Genomic DNA, 21,524 nt, shown 5'->3' with positions numbered 1-21,524 from the left:
CGTCTCTCTCTCTCACACACCAGTCCCTATAACAATGTTTATGGGGAGTTGTGTGTTATTTAATTTCCATCCATCTTCCCAACTAGACTGTAAGCTCCCTGAAGGCAGGGATTTTGTCCAATATTTTATCCACCATGACATTCCCCAAATCTGCAGGGCCTTGCCCTTGATATTTAATAAATATTTGTTGTATGATGAATGAATGTGCTGATGAATGAACTGCATTTATTCAACCAATATTTACCGAGTGCCTATTATACGTGCCAAACACTGCGCCAGTCACTGTCATTGTCATTGGCACCACCCAGATGCTGCATGCAGCCACCTCCCAGCCTGGCCCTCTGGGCACGGAGTCTGAGACCCTGGTTTACTGTTCTGTGCAGCGTCAGTACCGTATGTAGGACATGATCAGAGGTACATGCACGTGGGATGCTGCGGTCCCCAAGGCCATCCCAGAAGGGAGAAGTGGTCCCAAAGTTCCTGTCCAATTGACACCAGGTGCTTGTTAATTATGGTGATTACACTACTAAGCTCTGCCTGGCTGTCAGGCCCTTGGCCATCCTGCTCTTTCTTCCCCTCTCTTAGGTTTATCTTTTTTCCAGCTTTATTGAGATATAATCGATATATTGTGTAAGTTTAAGGTGCACAATGAGAAGATTCGATACATGCATGTATTGCAAAATGGCTTTGGTGGTCCTGCTTTGAGCTAAGAAAGCAGGAGGGGAAAGTGGGGACGTCCAGAGCCACAGCACGGAGGAGAAAGTCCTGGCCCAGGAGGAAAGTGGCGGGAGCAGAGGGTTCCTGGCATTTTGGCCTGGTGGGTCTTGCGGCAGTAGCATCTCTTCTTTCTTTGGGGGAACTGCCTCTCCCTCACACTCTGTCCCTGTGACTTGGGTGGCGCTGACCCTACTAACAGGCCATGAGCCTGGCAATTAGCATCTCCCATCCCACCATCTACAGTGATTGGCTCAGGGGTGGTGGTCACGTGAGTGAACGGGGCCGATGAGAGCCCCAGGATGAAGCGACGCTCTCTCCCACGGGACACGAAACTTGGAAGGTGTCTACCGCAAGCCGCTGGCAGGGCAGCTCCCAACACTACCTCTGAGTAGCACGTTCTGATACACGCTCATCACATCTTTGGTGTTCAGTGTGGACGCTCAGGTAGGAGTAAACTGTAGCTGCAGCCAGCGAACTTCGGGGGCTGCTGTCACTGTGGCCAACTTCAACATCCAGGGGGAAGGACCCCCACATGCTACACGGGTGAGGCCACAAGCCCCTCCTCCTGTCCATATCTCCATCCCCCATCGCGTCTCCCTTCCACTGGGGAAGGTGTCACTTAATAGAAGCTGTGGGGGCAGGGCTGGGATACAGAGGGAACCGTCCTCCCAGATGAGCAAGACACTTTCAGAGTCCTCTCCATAGGCGATGAAGAAGGCAGATAAAGGAGGGACACAGCTGACGCTATATTCATTCACTGACGCATTCACTGAGTGAGGCGGCCAAGCCTTTGTAATCGCCGACTCTTCACATGGCACACCAAAGAGGAGAGTTGCAGCTCACTCACTAATTTATTTCCCTTTTTTTTTTTTTGGAAGGCCAGGGACCGCTTCAGGCACTGGGGCTATGGTGTCAAATCAGACAGACAAGTTCCTCCTCTCATGAAGGCGACACTCTAGAGAGGGATTTGGTGTCCTGCCTTAGGTGACATTCATGACTGGGTGACCTCAGATGGCTGGGGTATAGACAGCAGAGTCACATAGATTGTCTCCTGCTGCTGTGAACAGAACTGGATTGCCTTTTCTTTCTTAAGATAAAATTTTAACTACCCAAGTAATATCTCAAGATGTTTGTAAATAAGTTTTAAAAATTTAAAATTTTAAAATAAAATGAAAGTTGCTTTTGGCCACTATCTCCCACCAGCTGTATCCACAGTTACTAATGTAATGAATAGCTCTGCAGACCTCCTCCTAGTCATAAACACACATGAACTCCCACACATCTTCCTAAAAACATACAGTATTGTTTTATAAACATCTTCTAAATGTCTTTTTATCAATGTCACTGATGTGTACATCCTGTTCTAAGATGTTTTTTGCTCTAATAATAAAATATCTTCGTGTTCATTCCACGTCATGACACCAAGATCTAGTTTATTCCTTTTAGCTGGTGTGGAGGATCCCCAGGTATGTCCACACCACAGCTCTTCCCGCCAGCCCCTGGGTTTCCCAGGGTCTGTCATTATAACTAACGCCGCACTGCTCAGGACAGGTCTTCCTGGGCGCACACGCACGCAATTCTCTAGGAGTAAGACCCCAAAGTGAAATTGCTGGGTCCACTTTTAAACTTGTAAAGGACATTTGCAAATTGCCCCTCGGAGTGGCTGAATCAATTTATATCCCCAATGGCCACGTCCTGTCCTCACCCTCTGCACTGTTTCTATTCCCTGATCTGAAAGCTGTTATCCAAAAGCCCCTTAGGAAGACGTGAGTGATCATTTTAATACGCCTCCACAGCAGTTTACCCCTCAACACCATCACTCAGCCCAGCAGGTTAAGGTCTAGGGAGAGTCATGTCAGAATGGAAACCCAGCGTGGGACTAGAGTCTTAGCCCCAGACTAACTTTTCTCACTCAGTTGATGAATGCTCTTTCACGTGAACTTGCTGCAGAAGGAAAAAGGTCGATGGGAGAGCTTTACCACGCTGCCCTCGCTCCTGACAGCACGAAAGACAAGGGCCCTGTTGTTGTGGCTGATCCAGTTTCACTGTCCACGGGACTTTTTTTTTAACCTTTAATTTTGAGATCATTATAGATTCCAAGAAGTTGCAAAAAATAGTAGAGAGAGGTCCTGGGTACCCCTCAGTCCCTTTCCCCCCAGTGATTACATCTTATATAACCAGAGTGCAATAGCAAACCAGGAAACTGACATCGGTGCACTGTGTGTGTGTGTGCGTGCGCGCGGGGCTTTGCATCATTTTATCGCACGTGTAGATTCGTGTAGCCATCACTGCGATCCAGACAGAGAACTACCGCAGCCCCTCCTCTCCGTTGTCCTGCCTTGTCCTGCTCCTCACGGGCGCACCCACCCTCGTCCTCCCCACCCCCGAACACCTCTCACTCCTGGCAATCACTGAGCCATTCTCCTTCTCTAAAAATGTCATTTTAAGAACATTATATAAATGGAATCATACAGTCTATGACCTCTTGAGATTTGTTTTTTTTTTTAACGTGACTCAAATTCAGATGCCCGCATTTTACAACTCGTTTTCCAGTATTCACGAGGCCCACAAGAGGCGGCCTTCAGCGAAGCACCCAGTGTGTGGCGACAGACCACGACAGGACCACACACGTTCTGCTGATTTCAGGTTGGGTTCAGCAGGGCCCTGGAGCAAAACGCAGAACTTTATAGAATATTTCTCATGCAGAGCCATGAAAAAACCCCAACCCGCAACCAACAAAACAAGGCACAGAGCAAAACACCACAGACTCTTACCGTAAGGGAAGGCCTGCCCTTGCCAGTGATGGCTGGAGAACGTCAAGTGCTGAAGGCCATGGGAGCCCCAGGATCCCCCCCTCTCCAAAAGGCAGCGAGCACGCAGCTGGCGGGAGGCTGCATTCTCGCCGGTTGCAAAGGCATTTTACAGTTCCGACCCTCAGGACATTCCACACCAGCGTCGCTGCCCATCACTCTTCCTCTCCCCCTCGCCCATCCAACCACAGCCCACCGCCATGACCTGGACCCATTTTAAACCACAGAGAGACTGGTTCCGAGGCTACAGAGCAAGGGTATACTAATTTCAGTGAGGGGAAGGGGTGGGAGAAAAATCCGGAGAAATAGTAAGAAACGGAATACTAAAAACTGAATGTTAGAATATCTTCATTCTACCCCGACCCTTCTTTGTGCCCCTGTGACGCACGGACCATTACAAAACTGAAAATAATAATCCTTCCCATGCAGCCAACGCTGTCTAGGAGCCAGGCACCGTTTTAGGTGATTTTCATGTTTGAGCTCTCTTAATCATCCCAAAAGCCCCTATGAGATCAGCAGAACTCAGATCCCATTTCACAGATCAGGAAAGCGAGGACGGGAAGTTTAAGTCACTTGCCTAAAAGCAGCTGTTAAGTCGCAGAGGCGGATTGAAAGCCAGGACGTCTGACTCTGAACGTTCTGCTCGGCCGCCATCTGCCACAGCAGCAGATGTCTTAAAGTTAATCTTTCCTAATGACTGATCGTCTCTAATTACATCATTACCCTGAACCTGAACGGGCCGGGCCATGACTCCTGAGTTTTTAAACGTCCTTCTTCTTGTTTTGGGGTTGGCTCAATTTTACGCCATTTCATAGTGATTTTTCCCCCTCCTTTCTTTGTAAGATGGTTTCATGGTGAGGGCTAGAAGTTTTTTTAATGAAAAATCTCAAACATATGCAGAAGCAGACAGAATAGTAAAACGAATCACTGAGCATTCATCACTCAGATTCAACAAGATTTCACCGCATGTGTCTTTTCTAAGCTTTTGGATTGATTTTTCTCTTTGGTGAAGTTTTTAAAACAAATTTGAACTTGAAGTCTCTTCTCTCTGCCATACCTCACTTAACAACACGGACACTTTCTATTATCACACCTAACAAAATTCACAATAATTCCTTGTCCCAGATTGAACACAGGCCATATTCAATCTTTCCCAGTTGTCTCCACACGCCCTTTTTAAGGTTGGTTTATACGATTCGGGATCTAAACAAAGTGTGCACACTACATTTGCTTCCTGTGTCTCTTACACTTATTTAATCTAGAATAGCTTTCCCCTTCTTTACATACAGACTATTGACATGTTGCAGAAACTAGGTTAGCTGTCTTGCAGAATATCTCATGTTCTGGACTTTTCTGTTTGTTTCTTCATGGAGTTGTTAACTTATTTCTCTTTCTACCATATTTCCCACAAATTCACTTGAAAATAGGTTTAGATGAAGTTGGGGGGGGTGCGGCAGAAAGGCTTCGGACCGGCGCTGAGTTCTTCCCGTTGTACCACGTCAGGAGGGGAACCACGTCCAGGTGTCCCCTTTCTACTAATACTAATAGGGGTCAGTGGGTCCAGGTGGCCACACCCTCCTCCCTTAGGAAGCTCCTGGTAAACCTTTGATCTAATGGGTTCATCCACTGATGCTCATGGCCCGAATCAATTATTTCATTAGGGGTTTAGAAACTTTTAAAAATACTTTTTAATGAAGAGAGAGATTCAAGAGTATGGCAGTAATATTAATACACTTGTCCTGCATCTACATTCTTGCAAATTGCTGTCACAAATCTTTCTTCAGTGCACTCTCCCAGCCAGCCCCGGAGGTGGACAGAGCCAGCAGGAGGCCAGAAAAGAAGGGTGACTAAGCAGCTCTGTCGGGGACCCAGGTGCCTGAGTTCAGATCCTGGCTCTGCCACTTACTGGTGGCATGGGATCTTGGTTGACTTTCCTGTCTCAATTTCTCACCTGTCAAATGGGGATAAAAATGGTACCCATGGCTTACGGCTGTTGTAAGGATGAAATGATGGACTACTTGGTTAGTTCTTAGAACGGAATAGGACACAGAGTGAACTCCTCCTCCACCCTCACAAGTGAAGAAACTGAGAGGCCAACAGGCTAAGCAAACGTCCTCAGGTCCCACAGCTAACGACAGGCCGAGCCGGAACAGAAATCTCGTTCCCCTGGGTTACACTATTCAATGAAATGTTTTTCCACATTTTGAAAATAGTTGCAAATAATTAGATAAAACACCTTTTGGCCATAATGACTTAGCGTAATACCCAAACAGCCCAAGATAACACCCAATCCAAGGCCACAGGATGGGGCCGGGAGCGCCCTTCCCACCTCGCCTCTGGGAGTCCCGCCCTTTCTCCCTCTCCCGCAGGAATGCTGCCCTTCTTGCTGTCACTCAAACCTAGTGAGTTGGTTCCCATCTCTCGGTTTTGCACTTGCTGTTCCATCCGCCACAAGTCCTCTTCCCCAGATCTTTCTGTGACTCGTTCCTTCACTTCATTTAGGTGTTTTCTCAAATGTCACCTCCTCAGAGATGCCTTTCCTGATCATATTATCAAACCCATTTCCCCATTTCTCCAACCACCCCCCCTTTCCATCCCCTGACCCTGCTGCATTGGTCTTTACGTATCTGATCACTGTCTTAAAACATGCTGCATATTTCTTGGTTCACTTTATGAGGGAGGGGAACTTTGTCTTGTTCACTGCTGCATCCTTAGCATCTAGTACAGCAATTGTAACTGGCACTAAACAGTCAGCCAATTAGGAGCAGTTAAAGGAACATTGCATAAGGACCCTAGAGCCTCACAGTGTCACACACAAGAAGCATCCATGCACCATTTATCAACAGCATTTTTTACATTTAATTCTTTTCTACAAAAGAAAAAGAAATAAATGCTCGTGGTAAAAGAGTTGAATAGAGCAACATACAATGTAAAAAGATAAAGGTCCCCACAGTGCCACTGGTCTGCACTAACAACACTCTCCGTTTGAGGGTCACTGCGGTACAGCCTGTTGGGGGTGGTCCCCAGTATTCTCTCTCTTCTTCTACAGTAAAGGAATTCCTGATCCTTCACAGGGCATGCACCGCCCAGAAAGAATTTCCCAGCTTCCCTTGCAGTTAGGTTGTGGTCATGTGACTAAACCCTAGTCAGGATGGAATCGAAAGTGATGCATTCGACACACAGGTCATGTCCTTAAAGCAGGGGGTGAACTCCCCCTTCCCCCATTCCTACTCACTAGAATGCGGCGTGATGGGGAGCCATCTTGGACCACAAGGGATAGGGCGGCCCTTTAAGGATGATGTGACGAGATGGAAGCAGTCTGGGCCACCCATGGCTTCGCAGAGCAGGGCTGTGGGGTCGGCTCAGACTTTACAGGAGAGAGAAACAATCTTCTAGGCTGTTTATGCCACTATGATTTCAGTTCTGTGTTACACACAGCCAAGTCAATGTCTGTCTGTCTGTCTGTATCTATGTATCTATCAATCATCTATCATCTCTATGAGACTTTCTTCAATGCATTTATGTGTGTGTGTATCTGTGTGTGTGTGCATGTGTGTAACAACTTTATATTATGGGGAATTCTGAACACACACAAAAATACCCAGACTCATCTCACGAATCTCCCTATGCCCATCGCCCAGGCCCAACCACCATTAACTCACGGCCAATCCTATCCCGTTTCCACCCCATCTACTTCTCCCCTCATAGTCCGTGGAAGCAAATCCCAGCCAGCATATTCTTTCACCTGTAAATACTTCAGTATGAATCCCTAAAAAAAAGAAAAACCAAAGACTTCTTTTGAAAACACAGCCATAATACCATTATCCATGCCTACAAAATTCCTTAATATTACCAAAAGCAGATATTAAATTATCTTAAAATAAACACTGTGTTGTATATTTTTTAATTCTCAATTAAAAATACACTGTGACCAATTTTTGACATCAGTACACTCAGAGTCACCTAATTCTTTTTAACAGCTGCATAATATTCCACTGAGATGAGATCCCCAAGTTTATTTCGCCATTCTCCAACAAATGGATGGTCAGGTTATTTATGGGGTTCTTTGCTATTTTAATCAATGATGCAATGAACCTCTATCTATCTCAGGATGTCTCAGCCTTGGCATTCTTGAGCTTTTGGGCTGGATGATTCTTTGCTGTGCAGGGCTGGCCTGTGGACTGCAGGCTGTTTTGCAGCATCCCTGGCCCCAGTCCTCACTAGATAATAGTGGGACCCCTCTCCCCCACTTGCAACAACGCAAAATATCTCCAGACGTTGCCAAAAATTTCCTGGGGTTAGAATTACCCCAGTTGAGAAACTTTCCTATAAATATACACACTTAAGCAAGTAGAAAACTCCAATTTCTATAGTGGAGGCCAACAGAGACATGGAAACAGGAGCTTTCAAAATGGCAGCCACTGGGCCAGCCACATGGCCAAGTAGTTAGGTTCGAGCGCTCTGCTTCAGCGGCCCAGGGCTTTGCCGGTTCGAATCCTGGGCACAGACATGGTGCTGCTCATTAGCCCACGTTGAGGCGGCATCCCACAGGCCACAACTAGAAGGACTCACAACTAGAAATACACAACTATGTACCGGGGGGGTTGGGGAGAAAAAGGAAAGAAACAAACAAAAAAACGGCAGCCATTTGAGAAAAATATCAGTTCACACCCACTCCGGATTCTGGTAAATACTTTCACTGTGCTTCCGTCATGCCTACCTTGAAAACCTGAGCTTACTTCTTCACAAAAGCTGCAGCTAGTATCTGTAAATTTACCTCGTCAATCAAAGACCCCTTGAGTTGACTTGTTTTTTAACATCATGTCTCCAATCGGAGGATCCAGGGGAAGAATGTGAGACACATTTTACAGGACCGGCTCAGAGATGGAACAACACCCTCACTTTTATGGGCTGGCACACTTTCAATTGTAGGCTCTGTTTCAGGGAAACTGCATGACCCTCTGAGTGCCCCTTCTCTCCTACTCTTAATAATAAATTACATGGTGTTTGTACACAAAGGGGGAGGGATTTCCAAATTCTAAATGAAGCCTAACCTCAACAGCCTTAAGCACACCCTCTCTGCTGAGACCTGCCCCTGGCCAGGTGTAACATCCAGCCAGAACCTGCTGGGAAAAATTAAACAAACCCCAAAAGGGCGTATCGTGGGGCTGAAACCAGCCGAGGGGATTACTAAAACAGGTTTGGGGCTCCGAATTAGGTTGGCCCAGCTGATGACGCTTCAGCCGACAGCTGCGCTGAAGAATCCTCAGGACTTGTAATTTCTAGGGTAGCAAAAACACAGTGACAGCAAAAACAAAGCAAAAAACAAGAAATACAGTAAAAAACAAAAAATAATAAAAACAAATACAAAGGAAGACAAAGAAGAATGGGAGAAACCTTAAGAGAGATCTAAAAAAATAGTGTCACAGATATTCACAAGGATTTAAGTCACTTATTCATTTGGTAAACACTACAGAGCAACAACCATGGGCCAGGCACTGATCTAAAGCCCGGGAATCCAGTGGGGGGGCAAGACAGATGATGCCCCTGACTCCCAGAGCCAACCGCAGGTAGATTTCACTGCGGATCATGGAATTCATTCTTGCTGGTAAAATCCAGTTCGCAGTTCCTGGGAGCTGAAGCCAGACAGAACAGAGGGACCTCTGAGCCAAATCTTCCCATTAAGAAACGGCTCATTGTACGCCAAGCCCTACGTAAGGTGCTTTGCATATACTGGTTCATCTAATCCTCACCATAACCCACGAGGTAAATAATATTGTCCCTCCCTTTAACAGAAGAGGAAACTGAGGACCAGAAAGATTAACTGATGTAGACAAGGATACAGGGCTACCCAGGTGGCCAGCCATGAAACATCTTTTAGAGCAGAGAACTCAGTGCGGGGGGCGATTTTGTCCTCTGGGGGGTCACTTGGCAACGCCCAGAGCTGTTTTTGGTTGTCACAATTCAGGAAGGGTGATATTGGGATCTAGTGGGTAGAGTCAGGGATGCTGCTAAACGTCCTACGATGCACAGGACAGTCCCAGCACAGAGAAGCATCTGGCTCAAAATGTCCAAAGCTCCAAGGTTGAGAAACCCTGTTTTAGAGGAAAGCTGTTCCAGGAGTGAAACAAACTTTCGAAACCAACACGTTAAAAACCGGAGAGACAGGATAGCGTGGTGGTTAAAAACGGCCAAAAAACCTGGGTGTGAATCCCGGCTCACCTGTACGACGGGGGATAAGAGATGCTGAGAGGACGATGCGAGATGAAGCACTTCGAAGACTGCCTGGCACACAGCACGTGCTGGCAAATGCCTGCTCATCCACACCACGCACGTCACGGTAAACTGCACAGGCACGGTGACCGCAGTTCGCAAGACGTCTGGCAACGTGGGCCAGGATGGTCAACAACGGGCCTAGGCAAGCACCTCTGCCTATTTCTTGGCCTCCTCTATGGTCACAAGACGTTGAGAACCACGGCCCCCAAGTAACAGATCTTGACATGACCCTATCCAAAGCAGGAAGGAAGGAAGTGGAAAAGAGGTGCCCCCCACATGCCCTTTCATTTTATCTCGGAGGAACATCCCTGCCAGCATCCTCCAGCAGACACCCCCTTAGGTCTCACGGGTCAGAACTGGACCACGGTAAAGGGGCTTAGTCTAATCATCCTGCACCCCTCTGGCCTGAGCACATGGCCAACTAAACAAGAGTGGGGCTCTGCTGTACCAGAAGTGGAGCAACGGCTGTTGGCTGAGCCGTCAGCTGGGGCTGTCCTGGAGGCATCCCACACTCCCAGCCAAGCCGATCTTCCAGATGCGTGAAATAACTCCGAGCCGCGGCCGACTCTCCGGTGCCAGCTGTCATTCTGAGTGCAGCCTCACCGTGCACCGGACGCACGCCGGGTCCTTCGGGTGACCTGGCTCCTACCGCTGTCTGCCATCACATCCCTCACTACTCAACCCTCCAGCAATGACAACATTCTACCTGTCGTCCCGCTAAAGCAGCAAGCTCCTTGCCACCTTGGGGTCTATGCACAGCTGTTCCCTCTGCCTTTGATGCTCACCCTGCCTCCCTCACTTACTACCTTCTCGCTTGGGGTGTGGAGTTGGCTCAGCGAGCAGGGCCATGTTCATGGGTTCTGTGTTCACTGACTCTCACAGAACCACTGCAGGTGCTGAAGAACAGAGACTCTGAGCCATGCCGCCTGGAGGAGTCCAGCAACGAACTTGATTTAGGTTTCTGAATATGTGTCATGAAGTCACTGCCTCCAGGAAGTCTTCTGTGACCGCCACCACCCTCCCTTACTGGAGCAGTTTTCACCGCACCCTGAACTTTTCACTCATGGCCTTTATTACCATTGCATTAATAATTAGCTGAGTATTAAGTTGTGTAATGCTTACCTCTCCCATGAGGCCCTTTATAGTAACCATGAGCCACATGCGGCTTCTGAGCACTTGAAATGCGGCTTGTCCAAACTGAGATGTGTCCAAATACAACCCAGATCTCAAAGACTTAGTATTTAAAAAAATGTAAAATAACGCATTAGTAATCTTAAAAGTATTGATTATATGCGGAAATGATAATATTTTTAACATACTGGGTTCCAATATATTATTAACATTAATTTCACTTGTTTCTGTTTATATTTCTTAATGTGGCTACTAGAAAATTGAGAATTACACACGTGGCTGACCTCTCTAGCTCACATTATGTTTCTATCAGACAGTGCTGCTTAAAATCTTAACACGCCCCACGAGGAGAGAGTTCATCACTACATTGTTCCTGCTCTACCCCTCGTGCTTAGAACAGTGCCTGGCACAGAAGATGTGCTGAATAAGTGTTTGTCGAATGAATGAGTGAAATTTAAGAGACGGTAGGAGCTCGCCTTGTGGGTACCCCAGTTGTCAAGAACAGTTTGCTTGCATTGCATTTTAAAGTTCTCCCCACGGTCCCCGCTGCTGCATCTGTGGATTACATGCCAAGTCCCCCACGGGCCCTGGCTTTCTCTTCAGACATGATCCCGTGAACACGGCCCGGCCCCTGCTTGCTGAGCCAACTCCACACCCCAAGCGAGAAGACGAGTCTTGAGAGCAATGTCCGCAGCGACCAGCGGCCAGTCTCCCACGAAAGTCAACAGACGGTGGCTGGGGAAGCCTGTCAACCTTGACCGGACAAGCACATTCTAGAAAGAGCCACTCGTCCTTGCAGGGAACGGCATGGCGGACGGCAGCCAAGGCGGGTGAGGCTGTGCCAACCCGGGGAAGTCGAGAGGCCGAGACCAGAAGTGTCTGGGAGGCTGAACAAGCCCGGGCCCAAACCAACCAGGTGGGGTCACCTGCCTCCATCCCACGCCAAGGAAAACAGTTCTCCGAGACGAGACAGGGAGAAGGTGCACCAGGTCAGACTCGGGAGCCAGGTGGCACGGGGGCCCTGAAACCGCCGTGACTCTGCCGCAATTGGGGGCTGCCCCCTCCTGAGGCTCTGGGGTGCCCAGGACCCTGACGGCCCCACTGGCCTGACACTCTAACTTGGACCCATTATTGGGCTTAGAGTCAGGGAGAGAAGATGAAGGATTTGAGAAGAGAAACCAAACTCGGCGTCTTGGCCCCTTTTAAACTGGATTTTAGTTGCTCAGCACCAAGCTGGCTGTGACTTGAACCCCAGTCTTGGTGCTTGTATTTCTGTTTCACAGTGAACAGCAGGACCAAAAGCCCACACTTAGCAAGGGATCACCACTGCAGGCTCAGTGCTAAGTTTTGACACAGATGCCTAATGACAAGAGGCAACACGGTACCTACCGCTTGCCAGCAGCCCCGACGGCAAGTGGCAGAGGCAGGATTTGAACCCCAGCAGCTGGAGCTGCCGTCCCGTTCACCAGTTACATGGGTTTGAACCCAGCTCTACCACCTACTTGCTGTATCAAGCTGGGGAATGTAGCAGCACTAAGAACTGGCATTTTCCCAGCATTTACTAAGCTCCCATCAGTCACCGCTCAAGTGTATTCCTGAACGTACTGTGCACGGCATCCTCACAACAACCCGTAGCTATCATTACCCGATAAATTCAAACTCCAGCAACTTGGCTCCCACGGAACCACTGCAGGTGCCAGAGAACACAGACTCTGAGCCACGCTGCCTGGCGGAATCCCAGCAACAAACTCGATGATAGCGGTGACCTTGGGCAAGTCCCTTATCCTCTCTGGGCCTCAGTTTCCACACCTGTAAAATGGGGATAAGGGTACCTACCAGTGGGGTTGTTGTGAGGGCAGTGAATGAGTTAATCCTTGAAAGCCTTTAGCAGAGTGTCTGGCAAAGAGGAGGCGTTCAAAGAAGAGCCCAAAGTCTGTCGTCCCTGCAGGACCTGGGCCACAGGGAAGGTGACAAGTCGGGGTCAGGGCTCCCCAGGGAGGCGGGAGGCAGAACCTGAACCTTTCAACCGTCCGGCCCCTCCACACCCTGGCACTCTTGTGGGGACACACATGCCGTCAACGGCTACCGCAGGCCCTCTGCGCGCCGGGCACGACCCAGTCCCAGCCTTACTCTCCGATGACCGATGACGGACTCCGGCACCCCCGGGGCCCCCGGGCTCCACCGCTTGCCTCCCCTGAATCCGTTCTCCACCCTTCTGGAGTGAGATTTTTAAACATAAATCTGACCTTGTCATGCCCCCATTAAAACCTCTTTAATGGCTCCCCATTGCCCTCGGGCTAAATTCCAAACTTTCACAGGGGCTAAAAACAGTGGCTTTCAAACTCTTTGACCAAGACTCACAGTGAGAAACACACTTACGGTGCAGCGCAGGGCACACCTTTATAACACTTGAAATAAAAGTTCAAGAAGCCACCTTGACCTCTTGTGTGACACACACGAGTATTTTCTTTTCTATTCTTTTCTGTTTTCTTCCCAGGGCCAGCCGCAGCCCACCAAACTGATTTCACAACCCACCGATGGGGTAAGACCTGCAGTCCGAACAACACTGGGTTAGGAGCTCCCAGACCCAGGCCCTGGCAGCCCTCAGCCTCATCTCTCCCCACCCCCTCCTTGCAGCCCAAGTTCTGGTCCTGCCCAACCTCCTGCATCATATTCCCTCTTGCCACTGGGCCTTTGCACATGCCGTTCCCTCTGCCCAGAGCTTCTCTGCACATCAGAACCACCAGCTCCACATAAGTGAACGAGCATGGCCGTGTCTCAATAAAACTTTATTTACAAAAGCAGGCAGTGGGCCAAATCCGGTCCTTAAGACACAGTTTGGCCCCCATGCACTACAGTGTAGGGCTTAAGATCTGGACTACTGGAGCCCATTCATGTGACCTTGGGCAGGCCTCTGTGCCTTGGTTCCCTCGCTCATCAGCGGGAATCACAAAGGCATCTGGTTCACAGGGTGGTTGGGAGGATTAAATAAATTAATGCGCGTTAAGCACTCTAGCCAGTACCTGGCTCTCGGTAAACACATCAGATTTCAGCTACTTTCATGATTACCATCTGGAAGCAGACAGGCCTGAGATCAAACCCGAGCTGCTCCTCCTCCTGGGGGTGTCCTTGCACAAGGAGTCGCTCTCAGCCTCCACTTGCTCAGCTGTAAAATGGGACAATAGTCCCCAGCTCCAGGGTTGCTGTGGGATGAAAGGAGTGCACTCACGCCAAGTGATCTGCTGGAGTGAACAGTAAGCGCGCCACAGCCAAAGTCAATATTATTATTCCCCAGAATGACACCGAAGGAAAAACAGAGCAAATCAAAACAGAACTTGGGTGCGTTGCAGCCCTGGCCCTGAGCTCAGGCTGCCTGACCCAGCCTGCATCTGGGAGAGGCGGCCTGAGGGGCCCTTTTTAAAGTTGTCTTCTTGCAACCCTTTCCACACACCTCCTTTCTGAGATCTCAGGAGGCAGAGGAGAACATGGGGCCGGTGGTTCCCAACATTCCCGGGCGCCATACCTCTGCATCCGGAGTTCCTGACGACTTCAATGGGACGGGATGCCTGGGGACTTTCAGAGAGAAGGGATGCCCTCAATGACAGCCGGGTACTGGGCTCAGTAAATGGACAGTGGGCGTGGGGGGGGTGGGAAGAGAGACTCTTTTCCTCTGACACTTTCATATGCCAAAGTGGGAACAATTGAAGGGAGAGGTGTGTGTGTGTGTGTGTGTGTGTGTGTATGTGTTGGGGGTACAAGTAGCAAAGTGATGCAAGAAGAAGGAGAGGACCCTGTCGGGGGCAGAATGGAGGAACAACACCTCACTATCATCAGCTAAAGCAGTGACGGGGCAATTTTGTCCCCAGGGGACACTGGGCAATATCTAGGGACATCTTTGGTTGTCAAAACTTGGGGAGGAGGGCTACTGGCAGCTGGTATGGCATCAACAATGCCCAGGACAGCCCCACGCAACAAAGAATTCTCCAGCCTAGAATCTCCGTGGTGCCGAGGCTGAGAAACTCGGAGCAAAGGGGAAGAATTTTACTGTACACGGTGACAGAAGCAGATGCAACTGCAAAGAGCTTCCTAACTCAGGCAGATCCATTTTTCACATATTTATTCATCCGTTCACCACTTACTTTTTGAGCATCTACTACAGTCATGCATCACATAGGGACATTTCGGTCAAGGACGGACTGCAGACATGACGGGGGTCCCCTAAGATGAGCACCATAGAGCCTGGGTGTGTAGAGGCTGCACCATCCAGGTTCGTGCAAGCGCACTCTGCGATGTTTCCACAGCGATGAGGTTGATTAGCAATGTATTCTCAGAACGTATCCCATCGTTAAGTGACTCATGACGTATGTGTTGGGTGATGAGGAATAAATGAGGGGCCCTCATGGGAATTTTATCTCTCATTTCCATACTGCTTTCACATCAACTGTCAGTGAAAAACTATATACGGTCATGTTTTTCTCATAATGATAGAAAACATGGGCTCAGATTCATCAAAAATCATGAAGTTTCACTGCAACCAGGCCTGTTTTGTCTCGCACCTAACATCTCCATCACGATTGGGAGGTGGCTGGAGATGAGGACGTTTCCGACGCTTGTCTGGGCACTTGGATCTTCCCTCCTGGGAGCAGGAGAGCCAATGGACAATGCCGGGGGAGGAACAATCCTGGAGAAGCGCACCCTGCAGCAGCGCGGCCAGAGGCGGAGAGGGAGGCCCGGGCGCAGGCACAGGGACCGCTTCAGTAGGCTAATGTCCTGGGGTGGGCAAAAATGCCAATGCTGCAACTCAGGGCTCGAGGGGGGAACGAAGTGCCTCTAGAGCTCCTGCTGAGCCATTCTGACAAGCTCAGGACGGATGCAACTGGATGAGAGAGGGGAGGGGCTGGGAGGACGCAGCCGGGCTTCAGGGCTGCTGGCGGGAGCCGGGAGCGGCTGGCAGAGTTCACAGCCCGCAGGAGACACCTGGCAGGCACAGCACAGGGTCGGGTTTGGGACAGACGCAAGTTAGCTGCCTACGTACACCGTTCATGAGAGACCTCCAGAAACCTTCTTCATATACTAATTTCCTGTGGCTATTATAGCAAGGTATGATAAACTTGGTGGCTTAAAATGACAGAAATTCATTCTCTCACAGTTTGGGAGGCCAGGAGTCTGAAATCGAGGTGTCAGCAGGGCCACACTCCCTCTGTTGGTAAAGGGGGAGAATGCTTTCTTGCTTCTTCCAGCTTCTGGTGGCTGCCAGCAGTCTTTGGACTGTGGCCACATCACTCCAATCCTCAAGACCAGTATCTTCAAATCGCTTTCTGTTCCATCTTCACACTGCCTTCTCGTGTGTGTGTGTGTGTGTGTGCGTGTGTGTGAGAGAGAGACCTCCCTCTGCTTCTCTCTTACAGGAACACTCATGATGGCATTTGGGAGACACACACAGATAATCCGGGATAATCTCCTTCTCTCAAGATCCTTAATTTAGTCACACTTGCAAAGTCTCTGCTGCATGACGTAACACTTACAGTTCCCAGTGATCAGGCCCAGGTATCTTTGGGGCCATGTTCCGTCTACTACACCTAGAATGGACTGATTTTTACAGAGAAATTCTGACAAGGTTGGACAGTCAGCTTTCCAGTTGCTGCATGACTAGAAGCAGTAGAAAAAGAGGCAGAAGTCAAGCTATCTGCGGAGGCAAAGGGCCCACAGCAGGTCTCAGAGCATCACAGCAGCAGAACAGCACGAGAAGACACGTTTACGGCAACCGGGGTAGCATTCATCGAGGGCGTCCGCCATCCCAGACCGGGTGGTAACTGCTCTATCTCAACTAAATCATTTAATTCTTGAGGCAGAGATGCTTGTGTGCTCACCAAAATCCAGCTTTTCTTCCTTCTGAACACAGATCTAGACGATTTCCCAGCCCCTCCTTGCAGTTACGTGCGGCCAATAAGTGAGTTCTGGTCCACGGACCATGAGCGGAAGTGACATTCAGAACACATAGGCCTGGCCTGTAAAGACGCTAACCCTTGATAGTTCCCTCTCTTTCCGCATCTACCTGCCAAACGGACTCTCCTCTGAGGCACTGGAGGAGGTAGGGCTACACAACGGAAGGAGCCTGAGTCCCCAGTGGACCCCATGCAGGACACTGATCCACCAGGATCACTGTAGTGGTCTTTACGTGAATGAGAAATCAGCTGTGATTGCGTTAAGCCCTGAGACCACAGGATTTATTTGTTACAGCAGCTGGCATTACCTTAACCAAGACAGTCTCTGCACACAACGGAAGTTCACGCAGCCCTTGAAAACAGTACGTAAGAGTTATTCTACTTGTCTCAGAGGCAATTCCATAATATCGCTGAGACGGAAAAAAAGATGCTCAGCATGTAACACATCATCTTAGAAAAACAACCAGTGAGTCCTCCTTGCCTTCTCCTTTCCTCCCAAAAAACCCCAAATCAAACCAAAAAGCGACTCCAACCAAACCAAAATCCATCCGTTTAGGAACACACGAGTGTGGAGAAAAATGTGGAAGACTAAAAGGTCAGGGGTTGGCAAACTATGGCCCACGGGCCAAATCTGGTCCACTGCCTGAGTTGTAAATAAAGTTTTATTGAAACACGGCCGCACCCCTGCTTTACGCACTGTCCACGGCTGCTTTCATGAATAAGGACCGAGTTGCAATGGACACTGTGTGGCCCGTAAAGCCATAAATATTTACTATCTGGTCCTTTATAGAAAAAGTTTGCTGATCCTTGTTCTAGGTGACCAACATAGGAAAAATAAAGATTATCTATATCCACAAATAAACCACTATTAGTAATCAGGCACATGTGATTGAGAGGTGCTGACATGCAAAAACGTCCACAACTTAAACGTGGAAAATAGTAAGTTAACGTGTGTAAAGTACAATGCCATTTTTGTAAAAAGAAAACTATACAAATTTGTAGGATGGCTGAGTATATGTTAAAACTCATCTGCAGGTGTGCCCACCCCACAGTTAGTGGCGGTCACGTCAGAAGAGGGGACCTGGGGACTGTCCACTTTCCTACTTTATATACTTCAGTGTCATCGTAATGCTTTACGATAAGCATGTTAATTACTTCTGTAATGAAAACTAAAGCCAATAAGGGGAAAAAAAAGTCACAAGAAACTTGAACGCAAAAGCATGTAAATGATGCTGGTGCAGCGGAATTGGCTGAAGGCACTTCTCACAGCTCTTCAGGCTGGGGCCTGGCGGACACACAGCAGGTGCTCACTAAACGTATGATGACTACGTGAACCAGTGTTGAAGAAAACGAAAAATACAGCCAAAGAATGAAAAGAAGAGAAAAGAAAAGGAAACCCCACCTCCGTCCGCTCATCCAGCAGCACCAGGAAACGAACCCAGGCCGAGAACGTGCCTGCAGGACACGCCCATGTTGCATTCTGACCTTTAGAGCAACCAAAGGTACTGCTGGGGCTTCCCCTCCCCACCCAAATGAAGGCAAACAAACAAACAGAAAAGCCTAGAATAAGTCCTCCGCCAAAAATGTTCGCTCCAGCCTCCCCCTGGCATCGCGCGCGCCTCTTGGGGGACCGGAGCATCGTCAGAGCACATTCGCCCTCAGGCCCGTCCAGGGTTGGTGTGAATGACAGCTCTGTGCGAGGCTGGAACAAGACCACGAGGAAGAAGAGGTGGCTCCGGAAGTTTCCGGGCGTTTCTGGGCGTTTGAGGAACAAGGCACGAGAGTTTCTAGAGCCCCTCTCCAGCCTGGAGGGAGGAGCATCCGTTTTTATGGTTGCTGTTGTTTTAATACAAGCCACTCGTCAGCATGATATTTCTGGAAAGACGCGGCATAAAAATGATATTAATGTGTTCCCTCAAAGGGAGCTGGCTGCCCGGAGCCCATCTGCCACGCAAGTCTTTTGTCTGTAAACCGCAAGTCCAAATGAGCTGGAATTTAGAGAGAAACAGAGCTGTGTGGGTTGCAAGATTGCCCCTTTACTCTAAGCTCCTGAACTTACAGATTTTATTTTTCTTAATTGTTCTCTGTCCTTCCTCCCTCCCTCCTTCCCTCTCTTCCTCCTTCCCTCCTTTCATAAGAGTTTACTGAACTTTTAGGATGTACCCAGCACTGTTCTAGGTTTGGAGGAAGAAACAGTAAACAAAACAAAGTCCCAGCCCCCTGGAGTTGACATTCTAGAGGGGAGAGAGACAATGAACAGGGGGCATATAAATGTTCTAGACATGGTGACCAGGGAAGGCATCTTGGAGGAGGTGACATTGGAGCAGACACGTGATGTGGAAGAACCAGTGATGTGAAGAAGATGTAGGGAAGAGCCAACAGGCTGAGCAGCATGTGCAAAGGCCCTGAGGTGGAAATGAGCCAGGTGTGTCTGAACAGAAAGAATAATAGAGTGGCTGGGATGTGGTGCGTGAGGCCAAGATGGATAGTAGAGCGCACCCAAGAAGGAGCCAGGGGCCAGATCACGCAGGCCCTCACAGCCTTGGGAAGGCTAAGTATACCGGGAATTCACCGGAACATTTTGAACAAGAGAGTGGCATGATTGTTCCTAATGAGAGCTTCTTTGTTCCAACTTAATCATGACACCCATGCCTATTAAAGGAAATGTGGAAACCAGAGAAAAGAAAAAGGAAGGGAAAATGCCACCGCGATCTTAGCCTCTACAGCTGTGGTTCTCAACCAGGGTGGTTGGTCCCCTGGGGAGACTGAACAACGTCTGGAGACATTTTGGTTGTTACAATGGCGGGTGGCACACCTAGTGAGTAGAGGCCAGGGATGCTGCCACACACCCTAGGATGCCCAGGACAGCCCCACGACAGAGAATCCAATGTCAGTATCACCGAGGTTGAGAGACCTTGCTCCAGGCCAACATTTTGGGACATTTCCCCTACCTCCAACCCTGCTAGTTCTTCTGTGCATTTATTGTTAGGGTAGATGAGCGCCCACTGAGCCTTCCACATCGATGCTGCACTTGCCACCGAACATGAAGACATAACCATGCCCCAGATTTTTTTACAAACACTGCCCATGACAGTATCATATTCCTTAGGGTTGGGTACCATAACTGGGTTAACATGGTATGGTCATTATGGACACAACTTCTGGGCCCCTCCTACCAGCTGAGTTAACCTGGGGAGTTACTGAGCCCTGTGACCTCACTTTCCCCACGTGTAATGTGGGGTTAACATCTGCCTCAAAGAGTCGTCATGAAGATTAAATGAATCAGTATACATAAAGCACCAAATAGCGGCACATTATTGAGTACAAGAGAAACGTTAGCTATTATGATGACTCAACTCTCTCTCTTTTGCTTTTTTCAAGCTTTCATATGAGAAATAATGCTGTTAAAATATTTTTAAACTAGTGTTCCAGGACTTCAAACATCAGGTCTCTTAGAGTGGGATAAAATTTGAAAATTGAATTATATGAGTTGTGCAAAACTGAAACAGAGTGAAATGGAAATATTGATGAAGTCTCATTTTCCATGTATTCAGAAATAGAGTGATTCCTTTGCTTTCATTCCCTGGGGAAATGCCTTAAGTTTTGCATCTTAAAATGACTGGGAATGCAAACTCCTCCACAAAAACCTTAGGATGCCCTGCTTCCACACCAGTGGGGCTGACCCAACATGAGGTTCTCGTAGAGCAAGTGTGGGAATCCTGATTGCATCATCTGAGCCTTGATCCAGCTCTACCTGAATGCAGCTAACCCTGGATTCAGTTCCTTCAGCCCATAAATCCCCTTTACTGGCTAAACCAGTTTCAATTGGGTTTTCTGTCACTTGTAACTGAAAGTCTTGACTGTGAGAGCAGGTTTGGCCTGACATTCTCATACTTAGCAGGATAGTTTCTAAGGCATTAAACTCTCCCTGCTCCCCAATTTCACTGTTAACTTCCAATTTTTCCATAAAAGAAACTGAGTCCTGTATGGTTTTGGAATTGCTTTATGAAGCACATTATAGGACATTTTCAAGCTGAACTCTTAAGCCTTAAAAATAGGGTCTAAGCACCCATAGCAACTGAAAACCTTGTCTTTGGGATAGCTAAGATGGCAGTTACGAATGCCATTCACCCAATATTTCAGGTTTATCTTTTGGGTCCACAGTAGGACTGCACTTCTTCGCCCTGTTTAAAGTCATGGTCATGCAAGTTGCTTTGGCCGCAGATGTGTTAAAGGCAATGACGAGTGATCCTTCTAGAAAGACACCTGGAGAGCCAGCGTGTGATGTTCTGTAGCATCGGGGTCCTCGGGTGACCCAGGAGGGACACAGAGCAGGAACAATAAACAAACATGTGCGGTGTTAAAGTCACTCAGATGTGGGGTTCTTTGTGACCACCGCAGAGTCCAGCCCATCCTGACTGATCTCAACAGACAACACAAGACTGAACCGCACGTGGAGAGAGTAAGTGTTGTTTCCTGAAACTTGTGTTTATATGCGTGTTTTGTGTGTGTGTATGGGGGGGGGTATGTCTGTATGCACACATAGTTTTCCTTTTTTACATCATTACAAAGTTGTAATAAACATGTTTCTTACTGAGAATCATGGTAAAAAGTATGCAAAGGCGGTGGTCTAGAACTTTGGGAA

The 21,524-nt window shown here is 48.5% G+C and overlaps 1 protein-coding gene across 2 annotated transcripts in view; it reads right to left on the bottom strand.

Annotated features, from left to right (window-relative positions):
- Window positions 1–21,524, bottom strand: part of EYA2 (EYA transcriptional coactivator and phosphatase 2) — a 251,928-nt gene that overhangs the window by 186,830 nt on the left and 43,574 nt on the right. The gene's annotated exons all lie outside the window — the stretch shown is intronic.

The sequence above is a fragment of the Equus przewalskii genome, chromosome 21, assembly GCF_037783145.1.
Source record: "Equus przewalskii isolate Varuska chromosome 21, EquPr2, whole genome shotgun sequence".
NCBI lineage: Eukaryota > Metazoa > Chordata > Mammalia > Perissodactyla > Equidae > Equus > Equus przewalskii.
The sequence above is the reverse complement of the archived record's forward strand: the minus strand, read 5'-3'. Positions and strand labels throughout refer to the sequence as shown.